At 33.9% G+C, this 12,598-nt stretch overlaps 1 protein-coding gene across 7 annotated transcripts in view; it reads left to right on the top strand.

Moving 5' to 3' along the window:
• Positions 1 to 12,598, top strand: part of PALM2AKAP2 (PALM2 and AKAP2 fusion) — a 518,845-nt gene that overhangs the window by 53,250 nt on the left and 452,997 nt on the right. The gene's annotated exons all lie outside the window — the stretch shown is intronic.

The following is a 12,598-nucleotide window of genomic DNA, read 5'->3' as shown; positions in this document are numbered from 1 at the left end:
CTTTCTTTACCACTATGTTCCAGTTACAGTATTACCCTGGAACTTCCCTCAGCACCTGGGACTTTTTTGCCCTGGAACATCCATTACCTCACCCCTTTCTCACCATGAAACATTTTTCCATCATGCCCCACCTCTTCCATTAATGAATTTCTCCTGGGCCTCCATTTTTGAGGAGGGTTCCAGTTTGGCCAACTTTTATTCTCTTCCTGATTTCAGACTTTGGATACCACGCTACTGTGTGTGTACTTTCTTTTTATTCCCTCAGTTCAACTAGCTTTTTTTTGTGTTATAATGTTCCATTACAATGTAAACTTAATTAGGGCAGACATCATCTTTCTTTTTGTTTGTATTTGTATTCCTAATCCTTAGCAGAGTGCTTGGTACACAGTAAGCACTTAATAAATACCTATTTAAATATTTTATGTACTGATAACATGCAGGCTTCTTAAGAGTAGTGTTTCTTTTTTATCTCCAGTGTCCAGTATAGTACCTAGCAAATACCAAGGACTTAATAAATATTTGGTTGATTAGTGCTCAGTTTTTCCATCTAATTGAAGGCAGAAGGTGAGAAGAAACATAGCTTTTTTCAATAAGAATAAATCTTGTTTGAAGAATCCCATATTCAAAAATAATTCGATTTTGCCTTGGAAAGAAAAGGTGGATGCATAGAAGCATAACAGTGTTAATACATTTCACAACTCCTTCTACTATGTGAAATCTATCATTGAGTGTTCAAGAAGGGATTATTTACCAGTATAAAGATGGCAGATCAACATGATAAATGTAAAATTAACTTTGCCACACTCTGAGTTCTAAATTATTCAAGGGTATTCAGGTTCTTCCAAGACTTATAATGTATTAGAAAACATTTAATTTAGGGGAAATGTAGAATGGCTCTGTCATAATAGGGTAATTGAGATGAAGAAAGAGAAAGCTGATGTGTTCAAATAAACTAAAATTGATTCCTAATGCAATTGGCACTTTCTCAGCCTCTCACATTAGCAATCTGAGGGAAAGATATTTGAAGAGGACCAAAGGATTTTTAGAATTTCAAATATAGGCTTAGCTATCACCATAGAGTCCTCCCCTCTGCTTTCCCTAAGGAAAAACCATTGTTTGTACCCTCTATTCCTAAGTGACTAGGTATTCTTTGCTGGGGAAATTCACAAAACTGTCCTATTTACCAGGTCAACTATATATTCTTACCTAAGTGAGTTGTTAAACAATGGTGGCAAAGGGAATCTACATACTAGGTCTTCCATAGGTATATAAAATTGCTAGTCTTCCTGCAAAAACCAAAGAAACAAATGGAAATCTCAACTAGTTCATCAGTAATTCTTTTGTTCATTTTTCCTTGACTCTTTATAAAAGTCCCCAATAGCCAATGTTACCAAAATTTGCCCTTTCCTATGTTCTCACCCTATTTTTTTTTCCCCTCTTTATCAACTACGGCAAATTAAAATTCTCAGAGACTGAATTTCTAGGTAATTAATAATCAATGAATTAATTAGATTAGCCAATAATCAATAAATTTATGATTAGTGGTTTCTTTTGGTAACTTATGATATCAAGGATGACCAAAACACCTTAAATCAGGTGTGTGCTGTCAGGGAACTAACAAGTGAAATTCAGCACTCATTGATGGACATTGGTGAAACTTGGCTTGATCAGCAGACTCAGCTGCTTCAAGGTATCTGGGCAGGGAAGTCTATTTCTATCCAGATCTCACTGGCTAGTTAGTTATCTCTCTCCTGAGCTTAAGAGGATCCAAGATAAGGAGATCTAACTGAAGCTGGCTTTCGTTTAAGGGACCTTCCCCAGCTAGATGCTTTGGGGCTGGAGAAGAGTACTTGATTCAAATACAGCCTTCAGAGACTGACTGACCTTTTCAGGAATGGGTTCTTGAAAATAGAAGGAAAAGGATGGGTCAGAAATTAATTAATAATTATTAATATGATGATATAATATTACTTTCTCTGGCCCTCAGCTTTACTTTCAGCAGATGACTTCACTTTTGCTATCCATGGTAGCTGTGAGCTCCATTAACTTCCCTACTGGTCACCTCAACTTCTTGGTATTTTTACTCATCTTGTTTTACTTCTGTCTCTAAAGAAGTTTACTTTCCTTCCAATGCTAATCCATTAGTTTGGTTTTGGTTTTTGTTTTTTTTAATCTCATCCTTTATTATTCTTTCTGTAGCATTGCTTTATTATCCTCTGTTTTCATCATTTCTCTGCCTACAAAGGTCCTTAATATCTCTACTATTCTAAAGAAAAACAAAATTTTCCCAATCTTTATAGTGTCATTAGTCTACTCTTTTATATCTCTCTTCTAGTCCTCTCATTTCTTTTTGAAAGAATAGCTGTCTCACTACACCCAGAGAAAGAACACTGGGAAATGAATATAAACTGCTTGCATTTTTGTTTTTCTTCCCGGGTTATTTATACCTTCTGAATTCAATTCTCCCTGTGCAACAAGAAAACTGTTCGGTTCTGCACACATATATTGTATCTAGGATATACTGCAACCCATTCAACATGTAAAGGATTGCTTGCCATCTGGAGGAAGGGGTGGAGGGAGGGAGGGGAAAAATCGGAACAGAAGTGAATGCGAGGGATAATGCTGTAAAAAATTACCCTGGCATGCGTTCTATCAATAAAAAGTTATTTAAAAAAGAAAGAAAGAAAGAATAGCTGTCTCTTTGAGGTGGCAAAGAACTGGAAATTGCAAGGATGCCCATCAATTGGGGAATGGTTGAACAAATTGTGGTATATATTTGTGATAGAAGACTACTGTGCTTTAAGAAATGATGAGCTCATTGATTTAGAAAAACAACAACATGGAAACACTTGCATGAAATCATGAAGAATGAAATGAGCAGAACCAAGAGAACATTGTATAATTATTCCTTCTACATCTTGACTTTCCTTTTTGGGGCTTCAATATATTGTGGGTTGGCATAAGGAATTAAATAGGGAGTTTTGTGGAAGCTGCATATGACATATGAAGACACAGAAAAGTTGAAAAAAATTTCATATAGTATTTTAACTTAAAAACATTGATTTATACATAGTTTATAACTAAATATTTAACCCAGATTTTATAGTAAGTGCTATAAACACCCCATAAAAGAAAAAGAAAAACTTTAGACTTCTCTGGTATGAAGGAAGGGCCACAGATTTTCTACATTAAAGGGGGAGGGGAGGTACTACATCCTTAATCCCTTCCTCCTTCCCTCTTCCCCCAACCCCCTCCGGCAATATGGAAGGGATACAGTAATGGCAATAATGTTTAAGAATGACTTCAAGTGAATAAATAATTTTGACTATTATAAATATCCAAATTAATTATGAAAAACATATGAAGAAAGAAGCTCTCTGCATCCAGAGAAAGAACTGATAAATAGAAGTATGTACAGAATAATTTTACATATATACACACCTATTTGTATCTGATGGTAGCCATTATAGGCTAAGGGGAAGGAAGGAAAAAAAGAAAAAAATTATTATATATTTTAAAAGATTAGCAAGTTTTATACAATAGATTTGGAATTTCATGTGCAATCAACTTTTTTATTTTCCCAAGTTATGTAAAAGTTTTATTCTATAAAATAAAAATGAAAAAGAGAATAGCTAATATTAGCATTCACTTTGTCTCCATTCATTTTAAGAGATTTATAATCTACCTTCTGAGCCTATCACTAAGCATTACCATTCTCCCAGCCTCCTACTTGCTGAATTTAATTGTCTTTCCTCAGTACCTGTCCTTTTCAATGAGTTACACCTGAAATTGCTGACCTCATCCTTCTTGAAAAGCTCTTCTTCCTTGGTTTATAGGACACTGAAGTTTTTCTTTAGTTTCTTTGATCTTTCATGTATCTTCTTTGTCTTCTGCCAAGCAAATTAATGGTAGTAACATGGATAATGTGATAATATCTCCAAAATAAATTTATTTCCTCATTTATAAAATGAAATGGTCAGACTAAGGGATCTCTGAAGTCTCTTTCAGTTCATGCACTTATTCCTTGATAAAATTAACTCCTGTATTTGCATCCCTAGGAGAACTCTTGCACTGTACAGACTAAAGAAATGAATTACTCTGCACTCCTTAATAATTTTAATCTTACTCAAATGGCCTCATGAAAACATTCAACAAAAGAGATGGTGAGAAAGACTTTTGCAGAGCTTTACACAATCGCTACGCACTCCCATTTTGTGTATAAATGTTAAGATTTTCTTGTTATATATCAAATGAGATTGTGCTTGCAAAAGATTTTGTCAATTTTAGTATTGTGTCAGTTATTGTTATTATAAATTTATTATTATTATTATTATTATTACTTCTTTAGCCATCATCTCCATTCTCTCTTGTCTCTTTGGCATCTACTCTATGGCTTTATCTAACAAAATGACCAATAAGTCTAATAAAAATAATATTTCATTTCATACTGATAGCAGCTTTCTTTATGATGGCAAAGAATTGGAAATCAAGGAGATGCCCATCAATTGGGAATGGCTGAACAAATAGTGGTATATGAATGTAATGGGATATTATTGTACTATAAGAAATGATGAGAGGCAGATTTCAGAAAAACCTGGGAAGACTTACATGAACTGATATTGAGTGAAGTGAATAGAACCAGCAGAACATAGTATATAACAGCATCATTATGCAATGGTTAACTTTGATAGACTTAGTTCTTCTCAGCATATGATGTTCTAGGATGATTCCAAAAGACATGAGTCTTTTCAGATAGAAAATGTATCTATATTCAGAGAAAGAGCTATGAAGTCTGAATGCAGATTAAAATATGCTATTTCCACTTTTTTCCCTTTCTCGTGGTTTTTCCATTTTGTTCTGATTCTTCTTTCATGATATGTCAACATAGGAAAATGTTTAATATAATAGTATATATATATAAAACCTATATCAGATTGTTTGCTTCACGGGGGTAGAGGAGAAAGGGAGAAAAAAAGGAAATCAGAATGTTATAAAAAATGTTAAAAACATTAACATATAACATAAAAATGTTAAAAAATCAAATACAGTTAAGTGAAAAAAAAGAATAATGTTTTAAAATAATTAGTGGAAATAAAGATGTAATTTTTTTTCTTATCCAAATTCTCTGGAATTTCTTCATGGACCCCCTTGGATTCCAGGTTAATACCCTTGTATAAATGGTTTTGATAGCTGGAAATTACTCTGGCTTGCTGACACACTAAAACCTTGTTTTGTGATCTTTATCCTCTTCTAGGAGTTGACTTCATAGGATGATAACTTGATTACTTATTTACATTTATGAAAGGATCTTTTTGCCAAGCAATAAAATGATTTTAGCTTCTGAAGTATAAACATATTAGTTATGATATACATACTTTTCTCTGAATCCAAATAATAATACTAATAACTTATGTTTCTATTGAATTTTAAGGTCTAGGAAACATTCCATTCAAAATAGCTCTGTTGTATAAGTATCCTCCCCATTTCACAGATGAAGGTTTAAAAGTTATTAAAGTGTGAAGGAAGATTTAAAAATATTAAATAACTTGCTTTATAGCTTGTAAATATAGCTCAAACTCTATGGTAAGGATCAAATGAAATGTTTCTTAAAGTCTTTGACACTATACATGTATACACATGTGTATATGTATGTATACATAAGATACAATTAAAGCATTAAAATTCTTTCCAAATAGGAATTGATACTTTTTCTTTGGCTTTTAAGTACCATCTTAACCCAATGCCTGGCACACATGGACATTTAATAAATGCTTATTTATTTATTTCTATTCTTTCAATGAATGAATTAGTACAAAATTAGGGTAGTCTCTGCTTTCATAGAGTTCATATTCTGATACAGGGAGACAACATATATAGGAAGTTTTAGCTATGAGTTGCACATAATGTTTCAGTAGTCCCAATGTTATCTTTAGTGTCATTTTTATTGATGAAATAATATCTGTTAATTCCCAAATATTTTCAAAATGTTGTAAATTCATTGTCTGGTTAGCTTTGCTACCTTACCCACCACCCAGAGTTCTGGTTTGAACCAGTTTGAGCATTTATATCATTATAATCTATTTTTTCTGATCATTTTGAGGTTTTAGGTCTTTCTGTTTCTTTTTAAATTCATTTTAAACTTAAAATTATACAAAAAAATAATATTTTCAAGTACACAGTACAATATAAAAAGAGGATTCACTATAGATTTTTGTAAATGGTGCTAAAAGGAACTCTGTTTCCACAGACCTCTTAGTAGCTTCTTCCCCAAGTCACAGAACACCTAAATACTCTTCAGATCTAAAGGGAGCAAAAGTTTAGTTTGTTTTGTGGCTGTCTTTTGCATCTAAAAAGCAAAGACAATCACATCTGGGGTTTTGATTTTTTTTTTTGAGAGGCAGATTTTAAAATGACTTACAGAGGTTTTCATCTTAGAAATGAATTGGGTTCCCAAAGTTTATTTATAGATTACTTGTTTGTGAAAACGTTCTACCATGGTTTCCCACAGAAACCATGTTATAGATGGTGGTTAGATTACCAGGCTGAGCCACAAAAGTCTGTTTAACCCATAATGTGGCTAAATTCTTTTACCTAGTGGTGGTGAGAATGGTAGGAAATCATGTTGTTTGTCATTTAGGGTCAGAATTGTAAATGTGTTGATAAAAAGAAATTCTGGATGAGGAAATTCCCTGTGCCAAAGCAGAATAAGCATTTTCTCTTCTCAAGAACTGGTGGGGACATTCACTGACTTCGGTCACAGTCATTATGTGTCAGAGATAGGATTCAAAATCATTTCTTTTTGACTGACCAGCTAGCTCTTCCACAAGTACTGTAGTGCTATTGAAATGAACCTTCCAAATAAAACTGAATAAATAAAACTGAAAATGTAACATTTCTGCTATAACTTGAGAACAAGTAGGATTACGGGAATATGAATGGGTGGCTGGGGAAAAGATCTAAGTTCAAATTTGATTTCTCACTCAGTATTTATGTGATCTTGAGCAAGTCATTTAGCTGTTTGCTCAGTTTTCTCATCTGTAAAATGAGCTGGAAAAGAAAATGATAAACCACTATAGTATCTTTGTTTAAAAAAAAAAATCCTCAAAAGGAATCACGAAGAGTGGATGTGACCAAACAATAACAAAGAGGTAGATGGAAATTTGCAGAAACTCTGAACTTGCATCAAAGCTTTATGGCTAGTTTTAAAGTGTCTTTAATCTAATTTTACTTTAAAATTATCTCAGATGCTCTATCTGTACTTTGTCAGTCACATGTCTAAGATAGTGTGAACCTCATAGATGAAATGAAGAAAATAGAGAGATCTTCCTGGGATAAAATGGACAGAGCTGTAAGAGTGCTGCCAGAAATGTTTCTGACATAATTATAAAGTGGAGAAAAGGAAATGGGGAATCCAATGAGTATGGCCAAGAAGTGGTTGAGTCAGATGATTCCCATATCACACATCAGCATGTGCTGCTCAGGGCTGAAGGTGGGGGCTGCAGCAAGCCATGTTCAAACCCTATATGTATGCTCAACATATTTGCAAAACAAGCATTTTTGAGGGAGTGGAAGAAAGGAAGCAACCACAAGTAGGTCACAAATGCTCGCAGTCTATGAACCCATAACCTCAGTTACTCTAGCACACAGAAGACCTTTGGAAACTTCCCCATTTATCTTCATTATTCAGCATACTTCCAGTATCAAGGGCAGTAGGAATCAGGAAGATTCGTTTTCCTGACTTCAGATCCAGCCTCAGAAACTTAGTAACTGTGAGACCTTGGGCAAATCACTTAATCCTATTTACCTCAGTTTCCTCATTTATAAAAAGAACTGGAGAAGGAAATGGCAAACCACTCTAAGAATCTTTGCTAAGGAAACTTCAAATGGGGTTATGAAGTTTAACCATTTAAACTTCATGACTAAACAGTTCTAAATGTGTTCTAAAATTACTAAACAGCAACAAATGAGTATGTTTAGTGATCTTCATGAAGATAGAAAGATATTATGCTCTTAAAAGACTTTAATAAACAAAGGCTTGAGAAAAATTTCTTTATCAGTTCCCACCTCTAGATTAGATTCAAACCTAGCCTGTAGCAATAGGGAAGATTCTGTTGTGGTTAAATAACCAGAATTCAGGCATCAAAGCTTCAAGCCCAAAACATGGCTTCCAGATGGATATTTTTCTGATTACAATGGTAACCTTATTGTATGGGTTTCCTTAAGTGACCTAAGGAATCCAGGGTGGTAGAATTTAAAAAGGATTCCAACTGCCCTAAACAAAAAACAAACAAAAACTGAATGATCAACCCTATGACTCTGAAGAAAAGAATAGGGTCTATGCCCACATGAGAAGATTAAATATGTATGATTCCTACTATTATCCCATAAGTGAATGTAATAGTCTTTTGTTGTGTTGCGAAGTCAAATATACCTAATTTTAAATTTAATTTAATATCTATTTTTGAGCACTGACAATATATCAATTCAATTTAAATTATTTTATATTTAATGTTATATTTTATATTATCAATTCATTTATTAGCCACTTATGTGCTTATGGTAATCAATGGCAATACAAAAGAGAAAAACACATTTTGCCCTTAAGGAGCTTACAGTCTAATAGAGGAAATACCTCAAAAGGAAACAGGTGTAAGGGATGAGGAACCAAGAACTATGATTTTCCCTGAAACCAAGCATAACTGCTGATGGAAACTGGAATTTCTTTCAAAGTTCTGATGCGAGTTCTCTATAGAAGAAAGTTTGGAAAGTTTGGTTTTACCAATGTTGTTAAGTATAAGGTTAGGGAGAGGGACTGGACTTTTGATTTCATTGGGAACTCCCAGGAAAAGGGGCCTTTCATCAGTACAGGTTGGCCCCTTCTCTTCAAGTTACAGTCTTAGAGTACAGGCTTACACAGTCAGTGTCAAAGGTAGTTCTTTAAACCATGTCTTGCTTACTGTGAGGATAACTTTTTATCCACTACCCCAAGATCCCTCTCTTCCACACATTGTATTGTATAAAAGATATATTTCTTTCCATACTCATGGTTACAAATAGCCTCTCTTCCTGCTGAGTCTGCTGTTTCATATCATATAATGTTAGAAAAGAATCTTTTTATTCTTGTTTCTTACAGTGTTATGACAATTTAAAATCATGACAAGCCTTTCTATGCTTATTGACATGGTCTTTTAAAAATACTTCTAATTAATAGGATGTTGTATAGTAATTGTTTTTCTAATATTGAACCAGCCTTCCATCTCTGGCATAAATCTTACTTGATCATGATTAACTATATTAATTAGTGAAATTGATCTATAAGTTTTCTTTTTTTGGTCTTTTGGAAGGTTTTTAAATCAAGACCATATTTGCCGCATAAAAAGTATTGGGTAGTGTTCCAGCTGTCTATTTTTAGAAACAATTCGAATTATAGAGGGATTATTTGTTCTTTCAAGGTTTGGAAAAATTTCTCCATCAAGCCATCTGCCTAGAACTTTTCTTTATTTGGATAGTTTATTGATAACTCTTTTCTCTGAAATGATCATTTAATGCTCCATTTTCTTTGGGGTTGATTTTTTAAAATATGTTATACTTTGGTAAATTCTCTGGCCTCGGCAGTGGCTGTGTAGGAAACCCTATTTTCAGCTTCCAATGCAGGATGGTAGGGAGTCTTGCTGTTGGTCCTGGGGACTGTTACTCTTGGCAACTTGAGGCCCTCCCATATTGGAGGAGCTTCTGTCTTCTCTGTCTCAGGAGCAGCTTTTGCTGGCCCTGCAAGCTCTGCTCATATTGGCTGTTAAATCAGCAACAGCTGCTGCTGCTGCTCTGGGGTTAAGCCCCTTGAAGAAACAGCTGCTCCTGGTCTGGCCAATCTGAGGCAAAGCCGGGTAAGGGGAAAGAAGCTGCTGATCAAAACTTTATGTCGACTGTAGGAGGGAGATTGATATAATTGCTGCCATAGGGGCCCCCAAGGGAGTCTCTGCTGCTACTGGCCTGGAATTCTATGCTGGGAGATGTTGCTTGCTTAGGATATTTATGAGAGCTACTTCTAGAGGAGATTTCTTCCTCAGGATTTCCCTTGTGTTTCAGGGTCCTATAGTTTTGTGGTTAGATGACTGGATTGGTTCCAGTGGACCTGAGTTCAAGTCCTAGCTACATGATTTAGTTTTTGTGTGACACTGGGTGAGCCATTTAATTTCTCTGGATCTTAGTTTTTTCATCAGTAAGGTGAGAGGGTTGTAATAGATGAGTTCTAGAACCTGTGACTTCTTTTACTTCAGAATTTGTGATTCCTTTCTGGCTAGAGAAAGTACGGTCATTGTTTTATGGGGATTCTCAAGCCAACTGTCTAGATACAGAGTTAGATGAGGCCTTAGAGGTCAGCGGCCTCCTTATATAGACAAAGAAAATACAGAGAGTTTAAGTGACTTGCCCATTTTTTAAAAGTTGATTTCAGTATTTGGAATTAACTTTAGAATAGTGACTCATGCTGTGTGTGTGTGTATGTGTATAAGGCGGATTGTGATCTGCTTATCTTTAACAATTTTTTTTCACCAACCTTGAATTCATATCTTGTAGAAAAAAAGCTTATGGAGAAATTGTCAACTTCTAATTTGCTTATAAAGTGTAATCTTAACACTGAAATGAAGAGATTGATTTATATTCTCTAGAAAGATAGCTAGTTCATTGTAAAAGGGGTAAACTCAAAATAAGAGATAAAATAAATTTTCAGAAATTGCCTAAATTTACCTCAATTTAATTTATTATTGGAAAATCCATTAAAAGTACATTTTAAACAATAGTAGAATAGTATGATCATCAGATTAATCTGGGTGCAGACATTTTTCTATGATTAGACCACTTAATCCCAGGATGTTAGAATAAGTAGGGAAAATATTCATTCTTTGTGGAATGAATTGAGAGAATGAAGAATGAAATTTAATTCATAGTTAGGTTTATTAAAGGATCTGTAGTTTTTAAAAGGATAAGAATCTCCAATAGTGGGAGTCCATGAGGATCGATATGTAAAGACATTTGATAAAGAGTATATATATTGATTATCTCCCTGCTTATATATGAGGCTTAAATTTTACTATCATGTAGATGGATGAGACTCATTAGTTGTCTGGAAATCTCTTCAGCAAAATTTATATCTTAAGGTCACTGTGTGTGGAACTAGTTCTGATTAGGTACAGAGACAAAGACTTACTATTATAATACTTAATTACATATGCAAACAAGAATTGGGGTTATAAAATGATAATTAACCACCTCACTTTCTACTTTGGTCATAGAAGATAGCTAGTGGCACAATGGAGAAAGCTTTGGGCCCAAAGTTGAGAAGACTGGAGTTTAAATATGGCTTCCTTCCTTCTTCCCTCCTCTCCTCCCTCCTTTCTTTTCATCTTTTCTCCTTTCTTCCTTCCCTCCCTTCCTTTTTCCTCTCTTTTTTTTTTTTGCTTCCTTCTCTCCCTTCTTCCTTCTTTTTTTATCTTTTTCCTTCCTTCTTCTGTCCTTCCTTCTTTTCCTTCTCTTCTCTTCCTCCTCCTTTTCTTCATTTCTCCTTTCTTCACTTTTTTCCCTCTGTCCTTCCTTCTTTTCTTCTTTTTTCCTTCCTTTTTATATTCCCTTTCCCTCTATTCCCTTTTCTTCCCTTCCCTTTCCTTCCCTTCATTCTTCCCTTTCTCCTTTCCTTCTCTCCCTTCTTTTCTTCTCTCCCTCCTTCCCTAATACTTGTACTTAGTGTTCAGTGTTTCATTGTATTATACAGCAAAGATAAACAAAACTGAGGTGGGCTTCTCTACATGGACAGTAAATATATCAAATGCTTACTTTGACAAAGTTTTCCTGTAATTCTATGCCTGTAGAAGCACAGCTAAGGGTGGGATGAGTGGGGAGAAAGCTTGACTGTTTTATAGTTGCTTTTTTTCTTTTGTTTTTCTAGGGAGTCATTCACTCACATCTTGTTATCCATTCATTGAATCTTCCAGGGAAAATTTATATTATTGCACTTAGATGTTTTCCTTTTTTCCTTTTTTTAAAATTAATCCTACAGGATGTGGTTAAAGGAATTTAAAAAAAACAAACTATATTTTTAAAACTAATACTTGCTTACCATCGATATATATTGCTTCTATGTTTTGTTTTTTGACAGTAGTTAGGCTAGAGAATATAGTGCTTTGAAAAGTCAATAAAAACTCAGATCTGTGCTTAGAAAAGCTGGCTATTGAAATCACTGAATAATTGGTTCTTCTTGATCACTAAACTAGTTTTCTCTTCCTTTGAATGAAAAAAACATATTTCTGAAAGATTTATGATCTTTCTCTTATTTTGTCAATCAAGAAAAGTCTACTATAAATATATATAAATATATAAATAATATAAAAGTAATGTGGCAGAATCAAATCCATACAATGTAAAAATGTTATGGTTTGGCACTGTTCCACTTAAATCATGCAAGCCCCTATTCTACTGAAAGAAATGTAGCAATAATTTTTAAAACTTTGTTTATCTGTACTTTTCAAAAATATTTTATAATTCTATTTAAAATTTTTCAGGATTTTTATTTTATTTTTCTCAATTACATGCAACAAAATTTTAA

The sequence above is a fragment of the Antechinus flavipes genome, chromosome 1 (genome assembly GCF_016432865.1).
Source record: "Antechinus flavipes isolate AdamAnt ecotype Samford, QLD, Australia chromosome 1, AdamAnt_v2, whole genome shotgun sequence".
Classification (NCBI taxonomy): Eukaryota; Metazoa; Chordata; class Mammalia; order Dasyuromorphia; family Dasyuridae; genus Antechinus; species Antechinus flavipes.
This window is presented reverse-complemented; position numbering and strand designations above follow the sequence as displayed.